Source organism: Eschrichtius robustus, chromosome 8 (assembly GCF_028021215.1).
Source record: "Eschrichtius robustus isolate mEscRob2 chromosome 8, mEscRob2.pri, whole genome shotgun sequence".
NCBI classification, from domain to species: domain Eukaryota; kingdom Metazoa; phylum Chordata; class Mammalia; order Artiodactyla; family Eschrichtiidae; genus Eschrichtius; species Eschrichtius robustus.
Window position 1 is genome coordinate 17,714,692 of NC_090831.1, and position 21,351 is coordinate 17,736,042.

The 21,351-nt window shown below is 40.2% G+C and overlaps 1 long non-coding RNA gene across 1 annotated transcript in view; it reads left to right on the plus strand.

Annotated features, from left to right (window-relative positions):
• LOC137768779 (uncharacterized) overlaps window positions 1-17,318 on the plus strand; it is a 39,839-nt gene extending 22,521 nt beyond the window's left edge. Inside the window, exon 3 of the long non-coding RNA XR_011074807.1 lies at window positions 16,616-17,318. This is a non-coding gene — a long non-coding RNA (uncharacterized lncRNA). The remainder of the gene's footprint in view (window positions 1-16,615) is intronic.
• The last annotated feature ends 4,033 nt before the right edge of the window (window positions 17,319-21,351 follow it).

Genomic DNA, 21,351 nt, shown 5'->3' on the forward strand with positions numbered 1-21,351 from the left:
AGAGTTTGTTTAATCATTCACCTCCTAAAGAATATTTGTGTTGTTCCCAGTTTTTGTCAATTATGAATAGAACTACTATATACATTTATGTACAGGTTTTTATATGAATATAAGTTTCACGTCTCTAGAAAAAACACGTAGGTGTAGGATTAACGGGTCATATGACAAGTGTCTGTTGAGCTTTATAAGAAACTGCCAAACTATTTTCCAAGGTGGATGTACCATTTCGCATTTTTACTAGTGATGCGTGAGCATTGCAATTGCTCTGCCTCCTTTCAAGTATTTGGTATTGTCTTTTAAAAAATCATTTTAATGGGTGTGTAGCAGTACCTCATTGTGGTTTTAATTTGCATTTCCCTAAAGCCTAATGATGTTGAGCATCTTATCACGTACTTAAATGTGTGATATGCTGGGTGTGAGACCTTTGCTGTGTATATGATTTGCAAACATTTTCTCCCAGTCTGTAGCTTGTCTTTTTGTTCTCTTAGTGTCTTTGACGCAACAAACGTTTTAGTTTTGATGAAGTTCAGTTTACTGAAGTCCGCTATTAAATAAACCCAATTAAAGCTTTTAACTTCAGACATAAAATCTGTGCTCTTTGTGGCATGCATTTGCTATTATATATTTACTAGCATCAGAATGTTTTCAGGCTTGTTGCTTATGGTTGCAGAAGTTGCGCACTGCACAACTCTAGGAGGTATGATTGTTATGGACCACAATGTATGGCAACCCCAAGAGCCATAAAGTGTGCAACTTTTACAACCATCCATTATCTCTGCAGTGTCTTCTTTACTACACAGATTGCCGTCATTGCTGTGGTTCTGTTTTACTTCTCCTGTCATTTATTTGTTATTATGTGGAATGTATATCGGAGGTATATTTAAGAAGCTCCTCTATATGAACCATCTAAAGCTAACTTCTTCATACTGACTCTTCCTCTCCTTGGGGTTCCAGCAACATCATGCTTTCAGGATGGCTTCCTCAGCTGACCTTTCCATCAATTCACATTTATGGAAATTGGAAACTCCCTGCGCTTAGCCAGTTTTCACTGTCTAGACAGCCATGGTTTTGAAACTCACATCTAAACAAATGACTAAAAACCGAAGATTTGTAGCATCATCCATTACACTACTCTGGATTTGCATTTTTAAAAAGCAACAGAATATAAAAAAGGGAGAAAACGCAACAGACTATAAAGACAGAGATGCCATTTGCAGGTAATATTTTGGCTATGAGTAATACATTATTAACTCCAAGTAGCTCTGAGTAAACTGCGAGGTGGCACATGACTTCCCCCTGACCATGTGAGGTACCGTTCCGTGGTAGAGATTTTTATATTCTGAACAGTTGACTGGTTGTACTTTCTTGCTCCCAGTTAAAGATGGGATCACAAGCTGGTAGTCGGTCAGCAGTGAGTGTCAGGGCAGAACCAGAAAAGCTTCAACAGAACAGAATTGTTCTCACTGTGCTGCTATGTCGTCATCTTCATCAGTTAATACAGGCTCTAAAAATGCTGCACTGTGTGAGGCAGGGTTAGGGAAGGAGGAACAGACGTCCTATTTATGAGTTGTTTTTACTCAAAATCAGGCTGATGATGTTTTCGTCTAGGGAAAGTGCAGAATCTGATTGTATCTTGGGAATGAATATAAGTTAACTGGGGAAATTATTAAGGAGGGTAGCTTGGAAGGTGTGGACTTCGAAGGCTGAAGGTTTGGGAGGAGTGGGTGTGTGTATGGTCAGGCCACTCAAGATGGCTGTTCTCTTGCTCCCTGTACATCCCCTGCTCAGCCAGTCCCTACTTCACTTACACCCTACTCACATGACTATCCAATCCTCTTAATCATAGGGCTTAATCAGTAACTACCTACATGCTTGCCCCCCGCCCCAGCCGCTGGTTTCCCCGGTAACTGATGAGCCAACCTGATGTCAATTCCCCCTATAAATGGTAGCCTCCTTCCCCCCTGAATAGCAAGGGTGGCTGCCGAGTCTTGCCCACCGTCTGCCGTACACGGTGGCATGTTGCTCCAGGGCTTTGCTTCGGACTTGTAAGGTTCCCTGTCCATTAAACCACTGCTGTCTCTGTCTCTGTTGCTGTCTCTGGGCTCTTTCTTCCGTCTCATGGCTGGGCAACTACAAGGCTTGTAGGACTGCGAAGTGCAGCCCAACAGTGTGTAATACCACAGGTAGGTCAAAAGATCGTGTAAGAAGGGATTACTGCTTGGAGGGTCCAAAGAAATGGCTAGAGGAATAAGGGAAGGGAATAATTTATTTGAGGGGCCCTTGATCCTGCTCTAAGAAGTGATGAAATATAAAAAGGTAAAACCAGCAGGTCTTCTGTTTTGTAAGTAAGCCCATGAAGATACTATAGGGAAGGTGATCTTCCCTGGATGTCTTCTACCTACCTGGCTTCTTCATAATAAGCTACGGAATGATTTCAGAAAGCATCCAGTTTTCCACCATTACATATGATGCTAGTTGTAGGGTTTTTGTTTTGTTTTATAGAAGTTCTTTATCAAGTTGATTAAGTCTCAACTGAATGATTTTTTTTTATGAATGGGTGTTGGATTTTGCCAAATGCTTTTTTTTTTTTGCATCTGTTGTTAAGATCATATGATTTTTCTTCTTTAGCCCTTAGGTGTGATGGATTACATTAATTGATTTTTAAATCTTGAAGCAGTCTTGCATACCTGTAATAAACCCCACTTAGTCATGGTATATAATTTTTTTATATATTGTTGGATGGATTTGCTAACCTTTTATTAAGGATTTTTGTGTCTATATAAATGAAAGATACTAGTCTGTAGCTCTCCTTTCTTATAATGTCTTTATCTCATTTTGTTCTTAGCTGGTTTTATTAATGCTGGCCTCATAGAATGAGTTAGGAAGTATTCCCTTAGCTTTATTTTCAGGAAGAGATTGTAGACAATTAGCATCATTTTTCCTTTAAACGTTTGGTAGAATTCACCAGTGAAACCATCTAGGCCTGATGCTTTCTTTTTTGGAAGGTTATTAATTCTTGATTAAATTTATGTAATAAGTATAGGCTTATCCAGATAATCTATTTCTCCTTGTGTAAGTTTTAGTAGGGAGTGTCTCTTAAAGAATTGGTCCATTTCATTTAAGTTATCAAAGTTTTGGATATAGAGTTGTTCATAACATTCTGCTATTATTCTGTTGATGTTCATGGAATCAGTAGAGATCCTTTTTTTTTTTTTTTGTGGTTCAGATTTTTTTTTTTAATGTGTCTTTATTGGAGTATAATTGCTTTACAATGTTGTGTTAGTTTCTGTTGTACAACAAAGTCAATCAGCTGTAAGTATACATATATCCCCTCCCTCTTGAACCTCTCTTCCATCCTCCCTGTCCCACCCCTCTAGGTGGTCACAAAGCATCGAGCTGATCTCCCCGTGCTCTGCAGCAGCTTCCTACCAGCTATCTGTTTTACATTTGGTAGTGTATATATGTCAATGCTACACTCTCACTTCGTCCCAGCTTCCCCTTCCCCTTCGTGTCCTCAAGTCCTTTTTCTGTGTCTGCCTCTTTATTCCTGCCCTGCCGCTAGGTTCATCAGTACTGTTTTTTTAGATTCCAGATATGGGATCCTTTCATTTCTGATATTAGCAGTTTGTGCCTTTGTTTTTTTTTTTTTTATATAGCCTGGCTATAAGTTTAACAATTTTATTGATCTTTTCAAAGAACCAGCTTTTGGCTTCTGTATTGATTTCCTTTTTATTTTTATTTTTTAATTTCATTGATCTCTGCTCTAACTTTTATTTCTTTTCTTCTGCTTGCTTTAGTGTTCATTTATACTTTTTCTCTAGTTTCCTAAGGTGAAAATTTAGGCTACTAATTTTAGATCTTTTCGAGTGTATGCATTCAGTGCTATAAGTTTCATTCTAAGCAATGCTTTCACTGAATCCCACACATTTTGATAGGTTGTATTTTCAGTTTCATTTAGTTAAATACTTTTAAATTTCCCTCGAGACTTCTTCTATGACTCATGTGTTATTTAGAAGTATGATGTTTAATCTCCAAATATTTGGGGATTTTTCTAGCTGTCTTTCTGTTACTGATTTCTAGTTTAATTCCAGTGTGGCCTAAGACCATAGTATGATTTCTATTGTTTTAAATTTGTAAAGATGTGTTTTATGGCTCAGAATGTGGTTCTTATTTTGAACAAATATTTACCTATTGGATCAATTAAGACTAAGAAAAATACAAGACTTTATTTTACCTTCATTTATTCCTTCTCCAGTACTTTTCCTTTCTTTATGTAGATCTGAATTTCTATCTGTTGCCTTTTGGTGTTACAGGTTATTATGTGATCTCAATTTTCTGATGGATCTAAGAAAAGTCACTGATTTTCAGTCTGTTCAGTTTTTATCTTGTTGTGAGGATAGGAGTGATGACTTCCAAGTTCTTTACATGTTAGATCTGACAATAAAAGGCCACATTGTATTTTTTTATGACTCACTTTTTAAATTTACATACAGAAAAATTCACTCTTTTGGTATAAAGTTCTGTGGTACAAACAGATACAAAGGTTCTGTGTCCAAATCTTTCCTTTTTATAAGGGTACTAGTCATACTGGATTTAGGACTCACCCTATCCAGTATGACCTCATCTTAATTTAAAATCGCATCTGCAAAGATCCTATTTCCAAAACAGGTGACCTTCTGAGGTTCCAAGGACATGGATTTGGTGGTGGTAGTGAGGGGGACACAATTCAACTGAATACATTTTAGCACTGAAAGGAGGAAGTGATCGAAATGGTGCTTGGCCAGAAAGCTTCAGGACATGTGATAGGCAGAATGTCCCCTCTCCTCCTCTGGCCCCAGCGAAAGTGTTCACATCCTAATCCCCGAAATATGTGTATATGTTGCTTTACATGCCAAAAAACAAAAAGGACTTTGCTGACATAATTGAGTTAAGGATTTTGAGATGGAGTGATTATCCTGGATAATCTCTGGAGATATGCAGTGCAATCACAAGGGTCCTTATAAGAGGGAGGCAGGAGAGTCAAAGGCAAAAGGAGATGGAATGACAGAAGCAGAAGTTGGAATGATGAGCTCTGGAGATGGAGCAAGGGGCAATGAGCCAAGGAATGCCAGCAGCAGCCTCTGGAAGCTGGAAGAGGAAAGGAAATTGATTCTTTCTGGAGCTTCCAGAAAGAACACAGCCCTTCTGACACCTTGATTTTAGCCTCCTAAGAGTCCTTTCGGACTTCTGACCCCCAGAACTGTAAGAGAATACATTTGTATTGTTTTAAAGCACAAAGTTTGTGGTCATTTGTTATAGCAGCAGCGGAAAGAGAGCTCGTTCAGCTGGTTCCTATAGATTGAGTGAGTCCTGGCTGTGGATGAAGAAGTAACAGTGGAGAAATGGAGGAAAGGACTGAAGAAAAATCATGCAAGAACTAGTGAGTGTGCATCTGGGGCAAATGAGAAGTCAAAGAAAGCTTTTGTGCTTCTGCCCTGTTAAATAGGCATGTGTTCTAATTTGGGAGATGATTTAAAAAAATTTTTTTTAAATTGAAGTATAGTTGATTTACAATGTTGTGTTAATTTCTGCTGTACAGCCAAGTGATTCAGTTATACATATATACATACATTCTTTTTTTAATATTCATTTCCATTATGCTTTATCATAGGATATTGAATATAGTTCTCTGTGCTATACAGTAGGACCTTGTTGTTTATCCATTTTATATATGAAAGCTCACATCTGCTAACCCCAGCCTCCCACTCCATCCTCCCCCAACTCCCTCCCCCTTGGCAACCACCTGTCTGTTTTCTATGTCCGTGAGTCAGTTTTCTGTTTCATAGATACGTTCATTTGTATCAGATTTTAGATTTCTTTAGGAGATGATTTAAAAAGGCAGGCAGATTCTGTTTAGGCCTGAAATTTTAAATAAAAATGATTTAAGTTTATAGAAGAGGTGGTGTTTTCTTAAATTAATGACTGAACTTAGGATGGACATGCAGTTTTTCAGATTCAAAACACTCCCAAGTGATCTTCATAATCATGTTCCTTCCAGATGACCTCCCACAGATGCCCTTGTTCACTTTACAAAACACCAGCATGTTGAAAGGACCTCTCAACATTTTGTACTGAGGGGTGTTAAAGGCTCACTTTGGCCTGGAGAGCTAAGAAATATATGTAGCCAAGCAGACACTTCATAGGTGGGATGATCCCCAAAAAGGACTATTTACCCAGGAGCACAGAAAAATGTCAGGGTAGGAAAAAGAAGTTGGACATTACCACTCACTATCGAGTTTGGATCAGACTCTGGGTTAAAAATAAACTCTCTGCTGGCCAGCTCATTCTGTCATGACCCCAGACTTCTTAGGAAACAGTAATGCTGGAACTCTTTTTTCAAAGACATAGCAAATTATGAGAACATCAGGCCAAACAGGGGATAAAAGATCAGATGCCCAGAAAAAGACTTCAACACCATTTAAAAATTATAACAACGATCTTTTATTTGAAAAATAAATGGTGATAGCTACAAGTTTCTTTTAACACTTGATTTTATTTATTTTAAAGAGGAACACTATTTTAAAAGGCAAAGGAGATTCTAGAATTGTGTCCCCAGAGACTCTTGAAAAAATAAAAATGAGACATTTATCCACCTGGGATGGATACAGGAAGTCACTGCCCACTCAGGTAAATAGGTGAGATCAGAGCAAAACTTGGCAGCCAATGGTTTTGAAGTCCTTTTCTCCAGTTAGAGACCTTCAAAAAATGCTGATGCCCAAGCCCCAAACCCTGATATTCTGGTATAATTGTTTGAGAAACAAGACTAAATAGGTCTGGAGTTCCTTGAAAATGAGAAAATTCCTTGACTGACAGAGATTTTCTAGTTACGGTGACTTAATTTTAATAAAATGATCATATTTATGATCACTTTAATTTTAATAAAATTATGATCACATTTTAGAATTATTGTCAAAATCTTATCAGTATGACCACTTGAGTGAGCCGAATTCTTTAACAGATTTCATGTAGCCAGCGTTCATCACATACTAAGTATGCAGCGTTACTCTTAAGAAACTGCAGTTCAGTAGAGAAGTGAGGCATGTAAAAAAGGGAAGAGTTCTCACGCCTTGCGATATGTACCAACATAGATTTATGTTTAAATTAAAGGAGTAGGAGACAGGGAGGAGAGGTAGGATTTATTCAGGGTCAGGTTGGGGTGATGTTGAGATAAGAGAGGCTTTTGGTCGTAGCTGAGTTTGGAAAGCCAAATAGGGTTTGTGAGGTCGACAAACAAAGAGGGCATTTCCAGACCCAGGGAAAGCGGGTGAAAAAGCATAGACCTGAGACAGCATGTTTAGCAGATGATCATTCATTTTGCTGGAGGGTGACATTCGGGAGACACAGCAGGATTTGGGGTTGGCAGAAGGTAGGAGGTGAGGCTAGAGAGTCAAGCTGGACCCAAGGATAAGGCTCCCTTTCAACAGGGGCCATATCCTAGAACCATTGGCCAACAGTTGGAGGGTTCTAAGACATGGGACATGAACAGACTTGCTTTTTGCAGGATCCCTCTGGCAGTCCTGGTGGGGAGGAGTCTAGGAGGAGGAGTGAGACTGGAGGCAGGGAGACAAGTAATGAGGGTGCTGCCAAGCCCAGGCAGAAGGGTTGAACTACAGTGACTAGAGAGCAAGGGCTAGATCTAGACTGTATCAGGGAGGCGGGATAAACAAGACCTGGCCAGTGGGCGATGGATACAGAGGAGACGGGGAGGCAGGTTGACTTCCAGATTCTTTATCTGACCAGCCAGATGACTTATGATACCCATTACACACTAAACACCGTTGATTGTATAGACTCAGTACTACAGGAGCAGACATCTTCCGCTTAGCTCAGCAGCAGGGAGAGGGAACTGTGTTTCTGCAGGTCTCCTCAGCCTGCAGTGTGTGGATGGGGGTATAGCGGTGTGGAATTTGTGTGCAGGTGTTCAGGGTAGCATATTGGAATGAAGTAACGCCGTCTGCTTTAGTTGTGGTCAAATAAAACAACATAAAATTTACCATTTTAACCATTTAAAAATGTACAGTTCAGTGGGTATATACCAGTTCAGTGGTATAGAATATTGTTATACAACATATATACCACTGTAGTGTGTACGTATATACACATACACAGTATATATACACATTGCATATGCAGTGGTATATACACCGTTAATATATTAAGCATGCTTACATTGTTGTGTAAATATTACCACCATCCATCTCCAGAACTCTTTGCGTCTTGCAAAAATGAAACTCTATACCCATTAAATAAAAATTCCTCATTCCCCTCCCCCCCAAGACCTGGCAGACATCATTTTACTTTCTGTCTCTCTGAATTTGATGCTTTAGGGGTCTCATATAAGCGGGAATATATAGCATTTGTCTTTTTATGACAAGCTTATTTCATTTAGTATAATAACCTCAAGGGTCATTCATGTTATAGCGTATGTCAGAATTTCCTTCCTTTTATGGCTGAATAATATTCCATTGTACTGTATACCACATTTTGTTTACCCATTCATCCATCGATGGACACTTGGGTTGCTTCCACTTTTTGGCCATTATGAATAATGCTGCTATGAATAATGCTGCTTGAACAGTATCTCTTCAACACCTTGCTTTCAGTTCTTTTGGATGTATACCCAGATGTATTATTGCTGGATCATATGGTAATTCTACTTTTAAGTTTTTGTGGAACCACCATACTGTTTTCCACAGCGGCTGCACCATATTATTACGTCTCACACGGTACACAAGGGTTTCAGTTTCTCCACATCCTCACCAATACTTATTTTCTGTTTTGTTTTTGTTTTTTTAAATGACAGTAACCATCCAGTGGGTGTGAGGTGGGATCTCACTGCGGTTTAGCAGTGGCCTTTTGCTCCTGCTTCTGTTAGCTAAAGCAGCCACAACCTCAGCCCTCAAATTATCCCTGTAGTTGAGGGGTCCATGGGGTTTTCTGATGTGGCTTATACCATCGTTCTTGCCCGTGCTTTTTCCAACACCCATCAAGCCCAGTGGGGACAACCACCCGCCTCCCACTGCCCATGAGTCCAAACTGAGCCTTGAACTCGAAGCCTCTTTTCCACCAGTGCCCTGAACCAATCATTTGACGTGGTCAGTCCATTGCTGCCCCCTCTCTAACTACCTGACACAGAGGGAAGGGCCAAAAAATAAGGCGGAAGGTACAAAACTGGGCATCCCTCCAACCTTGTCCCCATTTGCAGGCTAAGCCTGTTTCCATCACTCCCTCCACCTCCCCAGCTGCACATCCCCTCCCCAGCCTGGATGTTGTCCTGGAGAGGAAGGAGCCCCTGGTCTCTACCCACATAGAGCCTTAGCCCTGCAGGAAGGCTACCAACCCCACAGGATCCAACCACTGTCCCCATGAGGCTCATGGGGTTTTCCTGCAAATAAGACCCTGGTGGGCCTACTCAGGCATCCTGAATTCAACCAAGGGTACACATGTAGGTCTTCCCTCTGGCCTCTCCCTTTATTGTCATAGAGATTTCAGGCAGATTGCTAGAATGTTAACCTAGTCTTTTGTCTAATATAGAAATTACTCAATTGTATGTGTTGTATAAATCCTGGCAAAACAAATTCTTGCAGTAGCTCAAAGTGATACTTCCTGTAAGTCATTTCTGTTCACTTTTATGCTCAGACCTGAGGCTTGGGGCCTGTATTTGTTTCCAAGGGCTGCTGCCACAAATGACCACAAACGAGGTGGCTTAAAACAACAGACATTGATTCTTTTACAATTCTAGAGGCCTTCAGTTGAAATCACAGTGTCAGCAGGTTTAGTTCTTTCTGGAGGCTCTGAGGAAGTATCTGTTCCATGCTTCTAGGTTCTGGTGGCCGCTGGCAACCCTTGGCATCCCTTGGCTTGGGGCAGCGTGACTCCGGTATCTACCTCTGTCTCCATGTGTTCTGCTTCTCAGTGTCCCTATGTGAAGTCTCCCCCTCCTTTCTCCTATAAGGACATCAGTCATTGGATTGGGGGCCACCCAAAATCCAGGATGACCTCATTTCAAGATCCTTAACTACATCTGTAAGACTCTATTTCCAAGTAATGTCATATTCGTAAGTTTTGTTACAAAGTCCAAGCTCATACTGCTTGCCACGTGATACGCCAGTACATCGAGAGATGAGCTGTCAGGGCAAGGAATAGCGACTTTATTCGGAAAGCCAACAGACTGAGAAGATGGTGGACTCGTGTCCCAAAGAACCATCTTACCCGAGTTAGAATTCAGGCTTCTTTTATACTAAAAGGGGACGGGGCGTGGTTGGTTGTTGCACACTTCTTGGTGTTGGAACCCTTTGTTCTTGCAGCTGTCCACATAGGTCAGGTCACAATGTTCTTGTAAACCTCCAACAAGACAAATGTTATTCTCTGTTCTGGAGCTTTGTATCTCTATATGGATGGAAAAGTGTTATCCTTTAAGGTCAGAGCCTTGAGAACAGGCTATCCTGTATATTTTAGGCTATAGGCAAAATTCTTAACTTGTAGCAAAAGAAATAGAATACAAAGGCTAAAGTAAAAGAAACAGATCCAATATGGAGTCAGATTTGTTCTTCCCTATTATAATATAGGGGGTTAGGACTTGGATATATCTTTTGGGGGCTACTGTTCATCCTACTACAGGGCCCAATGTCATTTCTGTATCAGTCATTAACCTTTTTTCAAGGTAATGACCTAGCAAAAAGATTTATCTGATAATTGGCTGTTTGGAATAAGCTGGGAGATGGCCCCCTTCTGCCTTTAAGGTTACGAAGATTGTATTTGGTGCTCTGAAGAGTATTTATTATTAACGGGGATTTAGAGTCACACACATACACACACACACACACACACACACACACACTCTCCCCAAACAATTTGATTGTAATTTTCTACTTTAATTATTTTAAATTTAAAATTTTAATTATATTTCCCACTTTCTGAGGTGAATTTCCCTCAGTTTTCAGAACTTCCATCCTCTACCCTCACCCTGAGTTGGACAAGTGATTTAGCTTTTCAGAGAGTGTCTCACACCTGTATTCCTTAAGGCACAGGCAGCCCCGAAATAGGGAATGCCTCTTCTCAACACGTTCCTCGCCTGAATTTGATGGTGAAAGGATTCCTGACCACCCCGCCCTCCTCCAGAGCCCGGCTGGCCATGGCCACGTGCTCCTCCTGCTCAGAAGCTGTGTAGAGTGCTGTGCTTAGTTCTCATGTCACTTGACCCACAGACTTTGTTATTTGATGAACTCATAGCATTGGTTGCAAATATCAGTTTCCATTTGGCAACTAAGAATAATTACTGTGTACGCCATCTCAGATGGATGACTTGGAACTTCTTAAGAAAAAAAGACTCAGATAAGATTTATTGCTGTTCTCAGGCACTTCCTGAGTAGAATCTACTACTCACTCCAGGCAGAGATTGTGAAATAAGACTCTCCTTGGCCAAGAGAGAAAAATCTAAAGTCTACAGAGATCAGACACAAGTACCAAGCAAGGAAAGAAAGTCTCCTGAGAGGAATATGAAGACGGAGTTTATCTAATGAAGGCCTCATTTCCTGTTCCTTTCCCCTAACCCTTGTGCCCACTCTGTGTTAGACAATGCCAAGACTAGGGAAACAAATACTGGCAAAAAAAGGATGAGGCCAGAAAGGGAGGTGAAACACTTTCAAGAGATACAGTACTCCCTGCATTCACAGGACTGAAGCAGCTACCAATAAGATGTATTTCACCTCCTTAAATTGAGGTTGTGAGCTGTTCCTTATCTTCACAGGACCAAAACAGCTACAATAGCCTACACATGTATTTACCTTCCAAGAAAAGTGGCTAAAAAATTAGTGGCAAATTGTTAACTAACCTTTTTCCATTTTACCTGCTGGAGCTCACCCAGAGGAGGAGACACAATATTGAACAATTGGCTACTGTCACCTGTCCTCTGAGAAACAGTCTCTTAATATGGAAAAGACAGTCACTCTGAATGGCCCAGGAATAAGGGAATTCATCCATCCATTCATCCATCCTTCCATCCGTCCATCATCCTCCAAACACACTGAGCACCTATGGCATAGTGGGCACGGTAAGAGATGTAAAGGTAAGAGGACATGGTGCTGAAATCACATGTCTTTCAACCTCAGGGTCCTGTGATTCTGTAGTTTTCTTCATTAGATGAGAAATCCATCAATCTTCCTTTATCCACACCAAACAGTAGACTACTAGTGAAAGAGGTATCTGAAGCCAAAGTGTAGGTTCAGATCCCAGCCCCATCACAGGTGTGTGATTATGGGTTAATTAGTTAACCTCTCTGGACCACAGTTTCCTCATTTGTAAGTGAGAAATAATTCCAACTTCAAGGAGTTATATGGAATAAATAAAATATAGAGAACTCCTGTACATAGTAGTTCTCTTTCTCCTAACTCTTATAGGAAGATGTTTCCCTCTAACAGGGATGTGGCATTTCTCTCTGAAATAGTCTGTGGTGTTTAAAACTTTGGTTTAAGGCCCATAAAGAAAGGAATTTAACTGTATACCCCAAGTCAGGATTACCTGGCAGGTCTAGTTTTTTCACAACGTCTTCCTTTCAGGATACTTAGAATGTCCAAGTTTGAAGAAGTTTCAAAGCTCTCAAGTAGTCTCCTGCTTCATGCCAGGTCAGCTTGGAATTTTGCTCCCTGACAGTGCTCCATCACCTAGAATATTTACGGTTTTAGTACATGCAAGTGCAGTGGAGATTTCCACGGGAGCCATTATTGCTCTTACAAATACTTAAGTATTTGCTCAACCAGCCTACGGATTCACCGACCTATATCGGGGAGTCACTTACATTTCCCAAGTATGTGGGTCAAAAGCCACTTGTTATCATTTGGGCCAGGCACACACTATTTATAATCTTATCTAAATTTGATTTTAGTTTCTTTTAATCCTAAAGTCTCTCCAACCAAAATTTTAGGATGAGAAAATGTTTATTTCTGAATGGTAGTCTTTATTATTCAAAATGCATGTATGGTTCTTTGGAAAAATAAGATGAATATTGGTAAATGTCCTGTCAACCAATATGGAAAATATCAATAGAGGTGGAAATTCCACAATGTTCTGCTAATTTCACAGAGATTACATTGTGTAAATTGTAGATCTTTTGAAGACCTGGCTCCATCAATCCCTCCTACCAACTAGTTCTGTGATTATGGAAAACAATCTTTTACTTTTCTAATTTGTAAATGGAAGCTATAATGCCTATCTATGTTCAGGATAGTTGTAAATTACAGATGATGCCTGTAAAAAGTGTAGCAGAAAGCCTGGCACATCACACTCAGTAAACATTGTATTACTATTATGATTTCCTTTCCATAATCCCCACTACTTCTAAATGAACTGCATCTCAGGGGCGGGACCTTTTGTTGGTCAAAATGGCATCCATACAAGGCTTAAGCTATCAAAAATGCAATATTTTTCTTCTATGCTTGAGAGATGTGACCCTTCCTTTCTTTATACATGAATAAAGACTACTTATAAGTAATTAATCAAATGAGTTACTAAATTTGGTGGTAGAGATTATTGAGGACTTGAATCTAGCACACAGAGGTAGTTGGAATTCCCTCCATTTCAGGCACTGTAGATATATTTATGGCAAACCTTAGGTGTCAGGCTGCTAGGCTCAGGTACACAGTGATGAATCACACATATGTGGTCCATATTTTCATGATGCTTCAAGCCCTTAAACACAAAAGTTACACGTATAAATACAAACTGTGCTAAGTAAGTGCCATGAAATAAAAGACTAAAGGCTATGAGAGTGAATAACTTGGGGGACAAAATTTAGATTGCGGGATTGGTTGAAGCAGGCCCCTGTGGAGACATGACCTTTAAACTTTGACCTATAGTAGCTAGCCTGGAAAAGAATGGATGTCTAGTACATTCTAGGAGGAGTCTGGAAAAAGCAGATCTAGTTTGAGGAACCAGGAGAGAGCAGGTCTCAATCACCTACCGAAGGGGCACAGAAGGAAAGATGGCATTAGAGAGGGGACAGGGCAGGTCCCTCCAGGGTCTTGTGGGCATGTTACAGATTCTATATTTTATCCTGGGTACAGTGGAGACCATAGGTGTGTTTTAAGAGGGGGGGTTATCTGCTCAGATTGAGAATTTTTAGGTGACATGCTAGCTGCTTGTGTAAAGAATGGATTGGGATTGGGGTGGGAAGAATGAGGGGGGCACAGAAGTTAAGAAATAAATCTGGGACACCAGTTGGAAGGTGGTGAGAGATGGGCTGCTGGATGGATCATAGGGAAGAGGTTGATGAGGGAAGGATGGAAGATGAGGTTTCCTGCTTGAGCAGCTGGGAAGAATGCCCTGAGCAGAGCATCGTGAGAGTGGTCTTACGTCGTTCGTGGATTTCAATTGCTGCTATTTTGGGGATTAACTCATATATGTAGAGAATTTTGCTCAGGATTTTTGCTCTTGATTGTTTTGTTTCTATCAAATTGCTGGGTTGTCACCATCTTGTCTACTTGATCATCCCCAATTTTTTTGGCATCTTCTAACACAGAGATAGGGAATTGGTAGATTATAAATACGCATCGTCTTCTGCTCTGCCTCAGTCCCAATCGCAAAACTTTAATAACCACTGCTTTCGAAGAGTCTCAGATTCCAACAGGATTGCCCTCATTGTTCTCTGAACATCTGCCCCTGTCTCTTGTTGCACCTTTGCTCTTATCTGAAGTGCCCTCCTCCTTCCTGCCTGCCCACGAGAAGCCCGACTCTCCTTTAAGATTCAGTTCATGTCTACTGCTTCAGAGAGGCCTGTACTGATCACTCAGCTCACGGGTGACACATTAGACTTGAAGTTTTAGTTTTCTTTGTATGAGGATGGCCTTCCCCACCCCCAAAACATGATAAGTTCTTTGAAGGCAAGGATGGGGTCTTTATGTGCCTACAGAACCTTTCATGCATCTTGACAGAAGGTCAAAGTTGAAATAATGTTTCTTGGTCAAGGGGTTGAGTTCATGCCAAGTCAGGCAGTAGGGGAGGCTGGTGAAGGAGTTATTCTTGGTCTGGTGGGAACTTAAAACCACTCTCCTACTACAAATTGAAGGCATCGAACTACCTGACAACGCATAAATTATATTAAGTTTCTAACACATTCTGCACATATCACAAAAGAATTGAGTTTATGGCCTCTGTTCTCTCCTATCTTCCAATGCATATTGGAGACTGATCCCGAAGAGGAACATATTTTTAGAGATTTGTGATAGTTCAGTGCTTTCTGTTGCTGTATTTTCTAGAGCCACATTATTCATTTCTGTTTTTATTCCTTCTCTGAAATACATTCATCAAGACAGCTCCTGGGCGTGGGTCCAAAAAGCAGTTTCAAGAAACCAGGAAATTAAACAGTGCCAACCAAACTCTCGGTTGCAACAATGATTATTAAGCATATTTCATTTAATTCCAGGCTGACCGGGACCACAGAAAATTAACTCTTGCCTTTTTGAAGTCTCCCTGCTTATGGAGCTGGGACAGCTAACTAGTGTCTGTCTAAAGTTTTGAAAGCCTAATCCCCCACCCAGAGTATGCCAAATCATGACACATTTTTTTTTAATTGAAGTAGAGTTGATTTACAGTGTTGTGCCAGTCTCTGCTGTACAGCAAAGTGACTCAGTTTTACACATATATACATTCTTTTTTTGATATTCTTTTCCATTATGGTTTATCTCAGGAGACTGGATATAGTTCCCTGTGCTATACAGTAGGACCTTGTTGTTTATCCATTCTAAATGTAAGAGTTTGCATCTACCATCCCCAAACTCCCAATCCATCACTCTCTCTCCCCTGCCCCGTTGGCAACCACAAGTCTGATCTCTAAGTCTGATGACACAGGTGTCTTTAAAACATGTCCAAAATAACTTTGCTTTGAGAATCTGGGGAATTTGTGAAATAATTTGGAGGCCACTTACAGTATCATAAACCCAGTCCGTGTAGTCTTTTGGTTTAGGAACTCGAAGGGGAAAAAAAGGAAAGACAAAGTCAAAATGGACACAGCTTATTTTTTACATTGGATTTTATAGTCCTCTTTCTGGAAACAATTCATTCAAAATCCACTGAACTGGATTCCTCTCCTCCTTTTGTCTGGGGGTTTCAACATCTAGCTCATTGGTTCTTAGTCCCAGCTCAGGTCAGAATTCCCTGTGGAACTGGCACCCAGGCACCAGGGAGATGCCAATCTACAGTTAAGATTTTGGACCAAAGTGGCTAAACATTAACACACTGTAGTGGATATGCTTCTGTCCAAGCACATGGAACAGGAATGTCCACAGTAGCCGTCATTATAACAATGCCAGCCAGGGTGAAACCACATACAAGCCCGTGTCTCTGTCCTTTGAAGTAAAAGGCTTTTGCTTTAGTCTCCCAGGCCTCCCCTGAGTCTCAAAAGGCTGGCTCAAGAGTTAATGATTAGGAAATGTGAAGATGTAGAAACGAAGAATATCTGTTTGACTAGGAAACTGGTAACACTTTAGATCATAAACTAGCCACACAGCAGGGTCTCTGAACGCCCAGTTCCCCGAAAGATACAGATAAAGATCTGACACACATTCCTAACTTATTTTTACAGGAAACAGACCCACAGCAATTGAAAACTGCTGGCCACAAGCATGTAGACCCCAGACGGGTTGAAACCAGAAGATGGGTGATGCTCGAAACTTCACCTTGATGCCAGCCAATCTGAGAATTGCACATGAGCTGCCCTGCAGCCCCACCCTTCTCGATGCCTTTAAAAGCCCTTTGCCCGCACCGAGGTGTTAAGATGTGTTTTAAGGACACTAGTCCCTCATCATCTCGGTTAGCCAGCTGTCCTTACCTCGACACCTTGCCACTTGACTTATCGGCCCGTCGTGCAGCAAGTAGCCAGACCTGAGTTGGGTAACATGGAAACAGCTCAAAGGTCTACCAACTGTAGAATGGATCGCTAGATGGTGGAACACTCATCCAAGAGAAGACAATACAGCAGTGGAAATAACTGAGTTTCAGCTACACAAAGCACCACAGAGGAGTCTCATGATATTGAATGCAAGAAGCCAGCAACGCAAAACTGCATATTTTTTCATTCTATTTATATAAACTTCAAACACAGACAAATCTCACCTGTGGTGTTGGAAGTCAGGATATTTTGGTGAAATTTGGGGTGGGAGATGGAGCATTGACTGGGGGTGATCACGGGGCAAGAATCCATGGTGCTGGTGATGTTTTGTTTTTTGAGCTTTGTGGAATTTAGAGGCCTAAGGTTATACAACATAAAATATGCTTTTGCTTTATCATTTCAGTATGTGCTAAACTCTATACACCGGAATAATTAAAGAGGTTTGCCTGTCATATCAAGCAATGTAATCTTTTAGAAAAGATGTTTGGTCAAAAAAATAACGAGATTTTACAGTGACCATTTATCATAGTGGGTCTTGATTTTCTACTAGTTCTTGGTCTTTTAAATATAATACAATCTTTGAGATGGACCTAGTTAAGACAATATTTTAGAAGGTAATATGTTAATCGAGAGTGAATGGGGGTCTAAGATTAATTCTGCTCTAGAGCAAATAGATAAAACCAATTATATGCTCTTCAAATAAATGTATTATCTTACTGACTCACATTGTGCTACAGACCTTAGCAGTGTTAACATTGGACTATTTTAAACTCCCCCTTAATATCTTGAGGGCACTTAATGAATTTATGAGGTGAAATATTTTATCGAGTCAAGCCATACTGGACCAAATTATTTAATTCACTTCTAAGTGTTATTATTTTCTGATTATGACAATAATGTAAGTTTATTGCAGAAAAGTTAGAAATAACCAAAAGAAATAAAAACTCTCATAATTCAGCCACCTGTAGGTAAACTCTTTTAACACTGTGGTATGATTATCTGGGAAGGAGGAAGAATGTATATATGCACTGAAACAAAGTTAGCTATATAGCTTTGAGTCCCACTTTGTTTTCTTTTTTAATCTTTATTGGAGTATAGTTTGCTTTACAATGTCAGTTGCTTTACAATGTTGTGTTAGTTTCTGCTATACAGCAAAGTGGATCAGCTATACGTACACATATATCCCCTCTTTTTTGGATTTCCTTCCCATTTAGGTCACCACAGAGCACTGAATAGAGTTCCCTGTGCTATACAGTAGGTTCTCATTAGTTATCTATTTTATACACAGAAGCGTATATATGTGAATCCCAATCTCCCATTTCATCCCACCCCTTCTCCCCCCTTAGTATCCATACGTTTGTTCTCTACATCTGTGTCTCTATTTCTGCTTTGCAAATAAGTTCATCTGTACCATTTTTCTAGATTCCACATATAAGCTATATTATATGATATTTGTTTTTCTCTTTCTGACTTACTTCACTCTGTATGACAGTCTCTAGGTCCATTCACGTCTCTGCAAATGGCACAATTTCATTCCTTTTCCTGGCTGAGTAATATTCCATTGTATATATGTACCACATCTTCTTTATCCATTCCTCTGCTGATGGACAAAGTCCCACTTTTTAATCTAGTCATATAATATAAGCATTTTCCTAAGTCATAAATGTGCTGCAGATTTATGAATTTTAAAGGTCACATAGCATGCCATAATTTATGTAAACTCAACTGTTGGACATTTAGGTTATTTCCATTTTCTTGCTTCCATTAAGTGCTAAGAATAGAATGAGCCTTGTATGGTGGAGAAAACAGGTTAAAGAATGTCAGTTCTATCTCAATTTAAAAAAAAAGAAAGAAAAAGAATTAAAGTAGGTAATGTGAGGGAGAGGAGCTGGCATGGCCATATTTTGCTATGCCTTCCTTATCTATTGATGGCGGTGTTTGTATCCACTGTCCTTCCTCTTCCTCTCTTTCTCCTCCCCTCCCCCTCTTCCTCCCCCTCCCCCTCCCCCTCCTCCTCTTCCTCACCTTCTCCAGCCACGCTGGCCTCCTTGCTGTCCGTCAGCACACCAGTTACTCCTCTGCCTTCGGGAATTTGTGACTCCTTCTGCCTGGATTCCATTTTTCTCCTGTCACTATGTGGCTCACTCATTTCCTTGACGTCTTTATTCAAATGTCACCTTATTAGTGTGACCTTCTCTGGTCACCCTATCTAGCTTTGACACTCATAACCCCAGTTCTTCTATCATCTCCCACGATTTATTTATCTCTTTCCCCCTAGCATTTATTATTATCTACCATCATTTCTATTTCATTTATTTTTCCTTCTCGGTCTCCCCCACTGGACTGTAAGTGCCAAGAGTGGAGGGATCTTTGCCTGTTTTGTTCAGTGCTGAGTCCTCAGTGCCTGGACTGTGCCTGTCTCATGCTAAATGCTCCAAAAAATATTTGTTGGGTGAATCAATGGATCAGTGTTACTGCCATCATAATCATCATCAATAGTCCATCTCTATTCCTTTTTTAAATATCCAAGCTGTGCGGAAATTTATAATCTGGTCAGAGCAAGGAGTACATAATTTAACAGACTCCATTATTTGAAGTGACCCAGGAATGGGTTTATCATCAGAGGCAGAGCGAAATGTGAAGTTGAAGAGATGGTCTTTGTTTATGTCACTAAACAGAAGAGCTAGGTGATAAGAAGCTACTCTAAGTACATAATTAACCAGATTGAAATGATCCAAAGGGATCTGTGAAGGAGAAGGAAGTTCAGGATTAAGAAACCTCTTCATTGTTCCAATTCTTGCAAAATGTAAAGGGTAATTTATTAAGCTGACAATTTATCCTCTTTGTTCAGAAGAACAAAGCCTGACCTAGTCCAGCTACAGCAACTCTGCCGATCCCCAGTATTGGATCAGATCAACAACGCATTTTCTTTATTCCTCCTCCCGCTCCAAGACCAATAGATGCTGTTGAAGAAAACCGAGTAATCAGCTCCATTGCAAATATGTGATACCCAGCCTCAGGCAGGCTCACTGCTCTGCTTAGCAACCCTGGAATGGAGTGGTTCTCAAAGTTTTTGGCCTCAGGACCACTTCTTTACTAAATTATTGAGGGCCCCAAAGAGCTTTTGTTTGCATATCATACCTATTGATGTATATTGTATCAAAATTTAAAACCAAGAAATTTCAAAAATATTTAAATCATTAAAAAATAGCAATAATAAAACCAATACATATTAACACAAATAACATTTTTATGAAAAATAATATTATTTTCCCAAAGAGATCAGTGAGAAGAGGAGCATGGCTTTATATTTTTGTGAAGCTCATTAATGGTTGGTTTAGTAAAAGACAGCTGAATTCTCATATCTGCTTCTGCATTCAATCTGTTGATACATAGCATACCATGTTGCTGGAAAACTCTACTGTCCACTCATGAGAGAGGGAGAATAAAAAAGTAAATAACGTCTTACTTTTATTATATAGTTTACCCTTCAGTCTGCTTCAATTTGGCATGTGCACTGAATCTGTCTTCCCTAAGGTCCCTGATGGTCTTTGTTTGTGTTACCAATAACTTCCTAATTATCATCAAATCCAATGGTAAGTTTCATTGGCCAGAGAGATTAAGGGTAAGTTTCCTGAGCATTAAGGTAGGTATTGAAGACTGACTCTGAGTTCGCCAAGTCAAGGTGAAAGAAAGGGCAGAGAGGGGTGAGAATGCAGGGCAAGCAGTCCCTGTGAAGGGGGTGAGGGAGAGTGAGGCTGGAAATGTCCTGATAAGGCATCTGCACTCTACTTGGGAGCATTAAGAAACCATAGGGGGTGACGGGGTGACTAGCTTGGGAAGGAGGAATATTGAGCAGCTCTTGTTTAGGACAAGAGGAAAGGGAGAAAAGGATGCAGATGTTGATATCGGTGGTAGTGAAGTGTAGGAGAGTGGAGAATGCCCGTTCTTCAGTTCAATACATAATTATTGAGCTCCTACTAAGGACCAGATACTTGATAGTTTCTACTTACTCCATATTATAAAATGAATGTCATTAGTTAAGAATGAAGGGAAGAGGGGTGTGGCTTTAGCTTCGATGAGCAGTAAAGGTTTGTAACAACTTCTGGAATTGGACATTGTTGAGGGCCTCACGAAGATTGGCAATCATGGAACCATGACTGATCCATGGCTAGCAATTGTCAGAGCCAGTGAAGCAGAAGCCCAAAAGGGTAGGTGAACTATGGGGTGCTCATGAGAGCATAGTTAAAATGATTGGCCCCAGGTTCCAGGCTTTTTAAAAAGAAATTATTGAGGTAAAATTCACATAAAATAAAATTAACCATTAACCATTTTAAAGTGTGTGATTCAGTGGCATTTAGTACATTCACAGTGTTGTGCAACCATCACGTGTACGTTGTTCCAACATATTTTACCATCTAAAAGGAAAT